Source organism: Phalaenopsis equestris, unplaced genomic scaffold (assembly GCF_001263595.1).
Source record: "Phalaenopsis equestris unplaced genomic scaffold, ASM126359v1 Scaffold001027, whole genome shotgun sequence".
NCBI lineage: Eukaryota > Viridiplantae > Streptophyta > Magnoliopsida > Asparagales > Orchidaceae > Phalaenopsis > Phalaenopsis equestris.
The window spans coordinates 327,857-338,320 of record NW_018165466.1 but is presented as its reverse complement, the minus strand read 5'-3'; positions in this window follow the sequence as shown (position 1 = coordinate 338,320).

Sequence of the window (10,464 nt, the reverse complement as noted above, 5' to 3'; positions counted from 1 at the left end):
TATATATATATATATCATTCAGTTGATCTGTATATCTATATTTAACACCTAAACTTCAATTTTTTACATAGATGTGGAGTTACCTATGCATGAAAAGGTGTATTTTGATGTGATAGTATAAATATAAAAAAGTAATATTTATACTTTAGATGTGTAAATACACAGGAATTTGGTGGTGTGTATGTCAATACCCCAAAAATGAAAATGATGTTATAAATGTCTAATACAGAGTCAGAGCAAGAAACAATTTGACTAGAGAAGCGAAAATGAACATAAAAATAAATAAATAGCTTATTGTTACGCAGAACATGCCAAACAAAAATAGGGGACGATCAATGATAAATTAAATATAAAGTAAAAAATGCCATTAACTTTAGGAAAATTGGTACATATAACAGTATGTGATAATGCAAGTAATAAAAGGACACAAAATATTTTCATACAAAGATTGACTTCAGCTAATAATATTTAAATATAATTTAGTAATGACGTACAATAAATTATCTTTATTTCTTATTCCTAAGATAAAATATTTAATTGTTCAAATTCAAATATAAAAAGATAATTTCCATGATTACACAGCCAATATAAAGATTATCAGATCGAAATGCATTTGCTGCTTGTGTGATTCATGGGTTACCAAAGCTAAGTCTATGAAATATCATTGAAGGGTTATGAAGCAAACTGATAGACAAATTAAGCTCAAGTATCTTGAAATAAAAATAAGAAGTTAGATTAACATGCCAAGTTAGCAAATAAAATGGCATGTTCTAGTTAGAAATGGGTGGCTGTAATAGAGCTACCTATCAAATTGTGACGTTAATTGATATACAAAACTTGAATAATCAGATGAAAGCTTTGGGTAAGAAGAAAATTTTATGAGAATGACAATAAGGGGAAAAAGTTTAAATATGGATTTATAAACAAAGCTCATTTAGAATGACAACTTACCAAAGAAAAAAACTCCTCATAAATTAATAATGGCTACTAGTGTTTTAAGTGTTCGAAAACAGAACAAAGTGTATTTTTGATAAAATTTTGTTTCATTTTATGCTTTTTCATGATATTTTTGGTTATTTTATGACATGATTGCAATAGGACAAACCAACTCAGAGGATAGAAAAAATGATCCGAAGCGATGCGGCGCTATTTTAATGGCGCTCTGTGCTAGAGCACAGGCACCTCAATGCCATTAAAGCAACGCCATGGAACCCAGTGGTAGAAATTGAATCTAGAAACTCAAGAGCATGGCATCTCTACACCAGCAACCAGTGGCCCAACACCCGTCTTGTAGTGCCCTAATGTCAGGTTTAGGGTGCTTCAATTCTAGTACTAACTTCTAAAATCTGAGAGCTCGATATCTCCACTACAGCAAGTTGGACCATAGGGCCCATCGAAGGACCGTGACAGTGCGATCTTGATACCCGAAGGCATCGATCAACCATGCAATAATACGTTTCAATCAAGAAATATATTGAATTTGAGTCTGTGCAACTATCTCATTAGAAAACTTATCAAAGCTGTGGCCAAAAATGAAAAACTAAATAAAAGTCACACGTGGAAGAGAACATGGAGAAAACCTTAGGGTAAAACATGACTTCCTCACAACCCTAGAAGGAGCAACCCCCAGCAGCCAAGAAATAGCCCTAATTATTCTTTTAAATCACCATATAAAGTTGTGGCCAAAAATGCCTCCAATTTCTTGCCAAATTTGAGCTTGGATGGACCCCTACGTAGATACACCCATTTCAGCATAGGCATGTCTAACACTGACATAACTATCCTGAGACTTAGTGTAATTATTTGTCCTTTTAGTTGGTCTGCATACTTCTCTGCTTCTTAAGGCCGAGGACCCGACATAATTATGCCTTATGAGTGGCTTAAGTATGTCAGTCTTCATTTTAGTCAAAATTCACATTTTCACTTCTCTATGCGTAATCAACATGTGTAACTTGCCAAACATAGCAGAAACACTTTTCATAAACCTAAAATTATCATAATAAGAAAATTAAATATGGGATTTATGCAAACAAAATATCACAAATTTCGTTAAAATAGCATCCAAACAAAGACTTTTGGCCATATACATCGATGATTTTGATGAAAATTTTGATGTTAAATCAATATAAGGGAATATTTAAAAATGTTTAAGAGGCTTTTGCACTACAGAAAAAAATTATTATAGCTGACTTAAAAACTAACGGCTTAAATTTTCATCGAAAAAATTTTTCTATTTTCATATGATTTTACGACGGCTTATGCATTGAGTTATTTTTTATGGCATAATAACTGGACATACTGTCTCTTATGAATAGTAGATTAGTTTTCGACAATTTTTATTATAATTGATGCATTACAATGTCATTTATAAGTACATAATAACCATTAGTCATATATCATTGGTTAATTATGAACCCATCATTTGGCAGAGCGTTAGCCGACGAACTAATTTAGTAACCAAAAGTCAATGTCGTCAGTATTAATGTTAATAACTTATAGTTTTGAAGTCATTCACAAGCTATAAAAAAGAATCCTTTATCCTACCAAAATTTACTATGCTCCAAACTTGCCTTCATCCCGATCCCTTTCGATCTCTCCCTCTCCCTCTCCCTCGTGCCCTAGCCCGCTGATACACCAAAATAATATATTGTTTTAAGCACATATTTTATGCTTATTTTTAGTGATATTACACTTTAAAGAAGGGTATTTTCATGTTTTTGTTGCAGGTATATTATTTTTAGGCATTTGGAACAAAAATAGTAAAAAAAAATGAAACTTGGTACCAAATAGCAAATTTTGGGATTCTGGCGCATGATGCGCCAAATTGGCATATGATACACTGTTTGACAGAGAACCAGCGCGTGATGTGCTAGATCGGCGCACGATACGCAAAAGACAACTTTTGGTAAATTAAGGCGGTTCGAGATAAATTTTGTGTGAATTTTCAACGCGACACTTGTTCTACAAACCTATTGGAGTAATTCAATGCATCTAGACACTTTGGAAGGTTCTTTTTTGAAGGGATATGTCTCTTGGATCAAATGACACATCTTTAAATTCAAAAGAGTTGACTTTTGGATGGGAATTTTAAATTCTTTTTCAAAGGAGGCGACCCAAACTAAAGAGAAGACTTCATAAAGAGGAAGAGAGAAGAGAAAGGGAGAGAGAGAGAGAGAAAGTTGGTGTGAGAGGCAAGAGGAGAGAAAAGAGGAGGCAAGAGGAGAGAAGAGGAGATTTTCTTCTTGGGTTGTAAGAGGAGAGGGAAGGTGAGAGATTTCTTCTTCATTATACTTTTAAGAGAGAATTGAGTGAAAATGTAAAGAGAGAAATGCTTGGAGAGAATTTTTAGGGGAGAGAATTTTTAGGGATTTTAGAGAAATGCTTGGAGAGAATTTTTAGGGATTTTCTTGGGAAGGATTATGAAATAAGTTGTGTCTTTTATTTCTTTTGTTTTGTAAACTTATTTTTATATATGAAATCTATGATTTGTCGTATCCTTCTCATGAATTCTGAGTAATCTTCTTTATTCTTCTCCCTACTTTTAGATATTCTTTTGTGAAGAATTGATTTTATTTTTATACGGTTTTAAATGTCAATAATCTGTGATGATTTGAACTCCGATCTTCTTTTACTTTTTGATCTGACGAATTGAAATGTTAAAACTTGTTGAGAGACATATGTTCTAAAAAGGGATATGATTTCTACAACATAGAAAGAATCACATTCGATTTCATGGGAGAGTATGTTATCCATGGTGGGTGCAAATGAATAGGAAAATATACTTTGTTGGATGCAAAATTAGAGATTTTAAGGTGACAGATTAAAATCCTCAATTTGGTCCAGTTGATTGGAATTTGATGCGAGATTGTTAGCCCTTAGGTGAGCGAGTAGTGGGAGCTATGGAGTGGCAGTCGGTATCCTCCCAGCCTAACAACAAAATTAGGGACAAAACTCTGGATTAGTGAATGTTCTTTATAACACTCGGAAGAGGGTAAATAATAAGATTGCTCCTATTTGACACAAAATAATTTTTTATATATTTTTTCAAATGATTTCAATTTCTTCACAATCCATATACTCATTGTAAAGGGGAAGAGTGCTTTCTTAAATTTGAACTTTCCATCAAAATAAAAACTTTGTTTAGTTTTCATAATTTTACTTTTGAAAGTTAGTTCTTAGTTAGTTAACTTTATTTTTCAACTGCATTTTCCATTGCATTTACCTTAGTAGTTAATATTCAAACGTCGTACTTTATTTTTATTTTTGTATTTTTTAAATTATAAAATAAATTTAAAAACTTACTTCAAGGATTTTCCAACTTCCCTGTGGGATCGATATCTAGGGCTTCATTAGAGCCCTTTATTACTTGAGTGATATGTATACTTGCGTTGATTTTAACGGGGATTTAACAGTTTAAGAGGAGTTTTAAAAGATAAAAAATTTTCATAAAATGTATTTTTATTGGGATTATATTACATATTTATTATATATCTGCCGTATGTAATTTTGTAATATTGAAAATATTTGCAAAATTTACACACTAAATCTACCCCCTACATCACCCGCCCCTCCCCTCTTCTCTATCAAAGACTCAAGTACCCAGAAAATCGCAGCTCTGGTGACTCACCCCAGCTCTTACGCTTTAGCATTAATCACGATGCCCAAAATGTATGCTTTATTGAAGGATATGTTATTAGTACAATTGAATTTGGTTGGTTGATGTTTAGGAATGCTTCGGGTCTATTGTTTGATATAAAAGTACCACATAGACTGAAAGAAATTTTTTTTTTAAAATGGTGGTGAGACCTGCAATGCTCTATGACACATAAGGTTGGCCTTTAAAAGAGAAGCATAAAATTAAGTTAAGAGTTGCAAAGATGATAATGCTTAAGTGGATGAGTGGCTTTACACTTAGAGATAAAATGTGAAATGATTATGTCCATGAAAGGCTTTGTGTAGCACCTGTGGAAGATAAAATTAAAGAGAATCATGTTAGATGGTTTGGCACATTAAACTACGATCATCTGATTAACCAATTAGGTGATTAGATGTTTTAGAACTCACTTATGTTAAGAAAGACAAGGGTAGACCACCTACAAAGACTAGGGCATATTGTATAAAAAATTCATCTTAATTTATTAAAATTAAATGAATATATGACACTTAATAGGACACAATGGAGAATAAGGACTCATGTAGCCAACCCAACTTAGTGGGTTGAAGACTTGTTGCTATTGGTGGTGAGACATGCAATGCTCTATGACATAGAATGTTGGTTTTTAAAAGAGAAGCATAAAATTAAGTTAGGTGTTGTCTAGATAAGAATTCTTAGGTGGATGAGTGACCTTTCACTTAGAGATAAAATGTTAAAAGAATATATCTATGGTGTAGCTCTTATGGTTGACGAAAGTATAGAGAATTATTTTAGATGGTTTAGTCACATTAAACGATGATCATTTGATGAACCAGTTAGGAGAGTAGATGTTTTAGATTTGACTATTGTTAAGAAAAGCAAAGGCAGACCACCTGCAAAGACTTGGGCATATTATATAAAAAATAATCTTAATTTATTATAATTAAATGAAAATATGACACTCAATAGGAGGAAATAATGGAGAAAAAGAACACATGTAGCTGACACCAATTAATGGATTCAAGTTTTGTTATTGGTGGTGGTGAAACCTATAATGCTCTATGACATTGAATGTTGGCTTTTAAAAAAGAAGCATAAAATTAAGTTAAGTGTTGCCAAGATGAGAATGCTTAGGTGGATGAGTGACTTTACACTTAGAGTTACAATATGAAATGAATATATTTTTTTGAAAGGGTTAGTGTAGATCCTATGGCATACAAAATTAGAGAGAAATGTCTTATATGGTTTGTCCACATTAAACATGCTTCTGTTCTCTTCTCTTTTTATTTTTTTGAAAGAGTCTTCAACTTGATGATCATTGTATACTTTCCTTTTCCTAATAAATCTCTCTTTTAGATCATATGATTGATTAGAAGAGAGGAACTAGAAAAGAACGGACACACGACAAAGAAAGATAAACAAAGAAAGAATGTGGAGAGTCTACGAGCGATAAACCTCGCATGGATAGGCCAAGCATGTATCGGGCGGAGGCACCTTGGACCAGTATATGTGAAAGAGTGCCTACATAAAATACCCAAAATCAGAGATTCAGGTGTATGTGTCTATTCTGGGGTCAAGGGCACTCTCAAGGAGATGTTTCCCACTTGGTTAATTACATCTTGCAGGATATCCAAGAATACTCTCGTTAAAAGTGGTTTCACTTTTTATTATCGTGGACCTAAGGCAATAGGCCATTAAGGTTATTTCATGTGAGAAAGTCTCGATGCTTCAAAGCTCTCGTTAAGCTGTCAGAGAGTGAATCCCTCACAACCCGAATAGGTATTGGCTCATCTGTACACGAAACTCATAGAATAACCTTAATCATTTTGATGAGAATATCCCAACACGTCAAAGCATTTATGAGTCATAAAGATTGATGAAAAATTGTTGTGTCTTAAATAGGTGGCAGCTCATCGAAATCAAGCCATCAAGATGATACCAACGAAGTCAATGAGCAACAGGGCTTAAAGGGCCTCAACAAAAGAAAGGTAGAGTAACCCAAGAAGGTAGAGGTAGTTGGGTCGGGGTGCCACTCACCCGTCAACCCAAGCCACTAGGACTCTAAGTCTGTTTGGTCCTAGACCTCAACCAAAAGTGAGGTCAACACACCCATGCTACATACTTAAATCTTAATGATTCCATCAACCGATAATAAAAAAATATGTATAATAAACCAATCATCTGGGGCATAGTTTATAATAAACCTCTCATAGATGAAAGAAGATATGCCTATTATAAGTTTAATAATTTTAGTTGGAGGGAAATATTAAGCCAAAAATTTGTATGTAAGATCGTTCCATATTGTGAAAAACCAATGTGATAAAGAATTAATTCACATCTTAGCTTTATCTTTAAGTGAAAAAGGGAACAACCTAAACTTAACAACATTCTATGTGACACTAACTCTAAGAAGCTGACTATGTGTGAGTTTGGGTATTTTATAAGTGAACCACTAAATTGATTATTTTGAACCAAAAGAATTATGGCAGGTTTGAATTCAAAATTTTTGGCTTGAATGGTGAGTTCTTATTATGCGGTCTAATGAATTTCATCTACCATAGAGCTCAAAAAATCTCTAAGTGGTTTGAGTTGAATGTTTTCTATTTGAGGATTTGCCATTTTTCCTAAAGTCTTTTTGAGTTTTAAAAGTTTTCTAATTTTTTAGTAATTCTAGATCAACATATTTAATCCTACGCATGTAACCTAAGACTAGTTAATGACCCTAAAATAACAATTAATAAAGTATAATACAACAGATAGCGTAAGATATCACAATTCTAATATAAAGCAAATAACACACTTTTGATGTTTTTAGATTTTTCTAAAATCAATTTGCAACAAATCTAATCAAAATAAATAGATAATTTATAAAACTAAACCTAATATAAACAACATATATTACCATTATTTTTTAACCTAAAATTCAAATCTTCAACTAGCATTCACCTTAATTGAGAAATTACCATTGCTCACCTACAACAATGCTAAAAACTTAATCTGTGATACGGTGTTGCATACGTTAACCATGTAAGTAAGCATGTTGACTAAGTAGTTTATAAAATATGAGTCTGTATTATTGATCCCATGAAGAACAAGTTTTCTTTCAAATGAGTTTAAGTACTAATTTATTAATCCCAAATTTAATCAAAAGTTTGATGTTTTTTTATAAAGAATTTTCTAAAGTACTAAAAGGTGAAAGTGACATCTAAAAGGTATTTATTTTGACTTGAACAAGTAAAGATTCTTTGAATTGGTTCTTGTGAAAACTATATTTTCATACACTAAACTCTTCTACTTACCACTAAAAATTAGGGACAATTACTCATTAATATTATTCTAAACATAAGAAGCATTGGAGTTTCATATTATAGTTATGTCATATTAATCCTGCAAAGGCTCCTAGGATTTCTCATTCATCTATGTGAATGTAGTATCCTAATGACAATATTCATATCCATCAAGAAATTGTGTTAACCTACTTATTTTTCTAGTATTCTTTCTACAATTCTAGATCACAAGTTATTTTATCATTTATAGTGGCTAGAGAGAAAGTAAATGAGCATTAAAGATAAACACATCAACATGCTACACAATTATCATTAGAATTTTATAGGAACTAAACAAGAATCCTACAAAACCAAATCAAAGAAGCATTATAAATTAGTTCCCAAATACTTGCAAAGTAAACATAGGAGATTTTATTGATAGAAAGACAAGGTTTACAAAAAAAAAAAGAAAAGGAATTTGAATCTCTTCTCACTACAAGCCACTCTCCTTTTACGATTTACTTCTCCTTTGGAATTTCTCTCAATTCTCTCTACACAAGTAGTGCACGCACACACACCCAGACACAAAGGTGGTAGTGTCTGGGTGCTAGTGTTGGGCACTGCAGTATTAAGTTCATGTGCCCCGTTTCACCACTCTAATACTTTATCCAAGGGCTTCCAACACGACGACACTGCTTTTATGAGCGATGCAGTGCTAGTTTCAAACGTTTGGGTGCTTGGCCTCTGGCGTCGAAGTATAGTGCTCTCAAAATTTTGGCTATAATTTACCTGTTTTGGGCGTTGAGGCGCCCTGCATATGACATCACAGTGCTTCGCTTAGAAAAAATATTTCAACAACTCTCATTTTGTTGATATGTATTTATGCTTAAGTTTATAGCTATTTTTCAGACTTAAAGGTAGATTTCGAGATTTGTTGTTGCATTTGCAGTTGTTTATTTCCGATTAGTTCATGATTATTTACTTTTTATGAAATACTGTTAAAGATCCTATTAATGTGATAAAAAAATTAATTTATATAATTATAAATGTATGCAATTCCACTTACAAATTATTTTATATGTTTTTTTTTTCAAACATAAAACTGTTTCGCTTGTCTTGACTTTCGAGGCTTTGTATATTACTTTAGTTGAGATTCAAAAGTTTGACATACCTGATCTTAATGCTCCTACAACACGAAGCTGGGCATCAAACGGCTGCGAATCAAGCCAGAATTTCACATCAAAATCACTTCAATTTGTTCATTGCATAAACCAGCATCTTCCAATAGAGGGAAAAAAATATATATAAAAGTAAACATCATATACAAATTTCGCCTCTTAGGCCATATTTTTAGCATATTTTAAATAGGATTTAGTAGTAAATTTCGCTTAAATCCAGCCAAACATTAAAAAACCGAACATTAAATTTAACGCTCTGTTATCGAATATTCTTGTGTTCTGTTTGTATATCCTTATGTTTTGTATATTTTCTGACATAAATCCGATAAATCCGATTGTGAGGTGAATTTATTCCATCATCACTCGCGAACTCCGCCGTCTTAGACAAATTTGAATTTATTATATTTGGTAGATTGCCTTCGCTTCTCTCTTCCCTTTCTTTCAGGCTTCTATCTGTGTTCCACGTGAGAAAACAAGTCAGTTAATTAACCCAAATATACAAACCTTAAAAACGATACATATCATTGCGGTGTATGTAATAAGAAAGTAAAAATATTCTATTTTCTTAAATGTAAGGTACTATATATATATATATATATATATTTATATATTTATATTTATATTTATATTTATATTATATGCTGCATGTTCTTTAAATACATTGCACTCCTTTTTGACATTAACGTTCTAGGCAAAAAAACAAGAGGAGAAAACCACATTAATACGTAACTCAACTGCATGAAAGAAACCGATGGATTCAAATCATTTAATACATACAAGTATACTGCAGCACTATAAACTGTTCATTGACTGGTGATGAAAACAAAAGCAAATAAAGCACCAGAGATGGGCACATTTCAAGACGCAAAATACGTCGTAATAATAGATAAACTTACAACATAGGTGAAACGATGGATAAATTGATATTTCAGAAGCGGTAAAATTGATGTTTCAGAAGGAACAAAAGACTAAATTACTCTTCCATATAAATAAAAATTTGAATTTGAGTGGGCGACCTCCATTATTCAATGAAAGTTGCTTGATATAGATGGCCTCAAGTACTGAAAAAGTTTTTATTCTTAGCCAGTAACGGAGCTAAGAAGGCAGTGGTTGAAAATGATAACCCAAAATGTAAGGTTCCCTCCTCTATTCTTTTAATACCGACTGTACAACTTATCTTTTTCCTTAGATATAGAAAGCAAAGTCATGTGCAGACAAGCTTTCACTCTATAACAGGCTTACCATTCCATTTGTGAACGGATCAGACTTCCATAGATCTAAGAAGTACGATTGAGTGGGCTGATTGAGTTTGAGCTCCAGTAGTATAGGACATGCATGCATGTACTGCCATAATAATATTTCCACATAGAAGACAAAATGGTCTGAA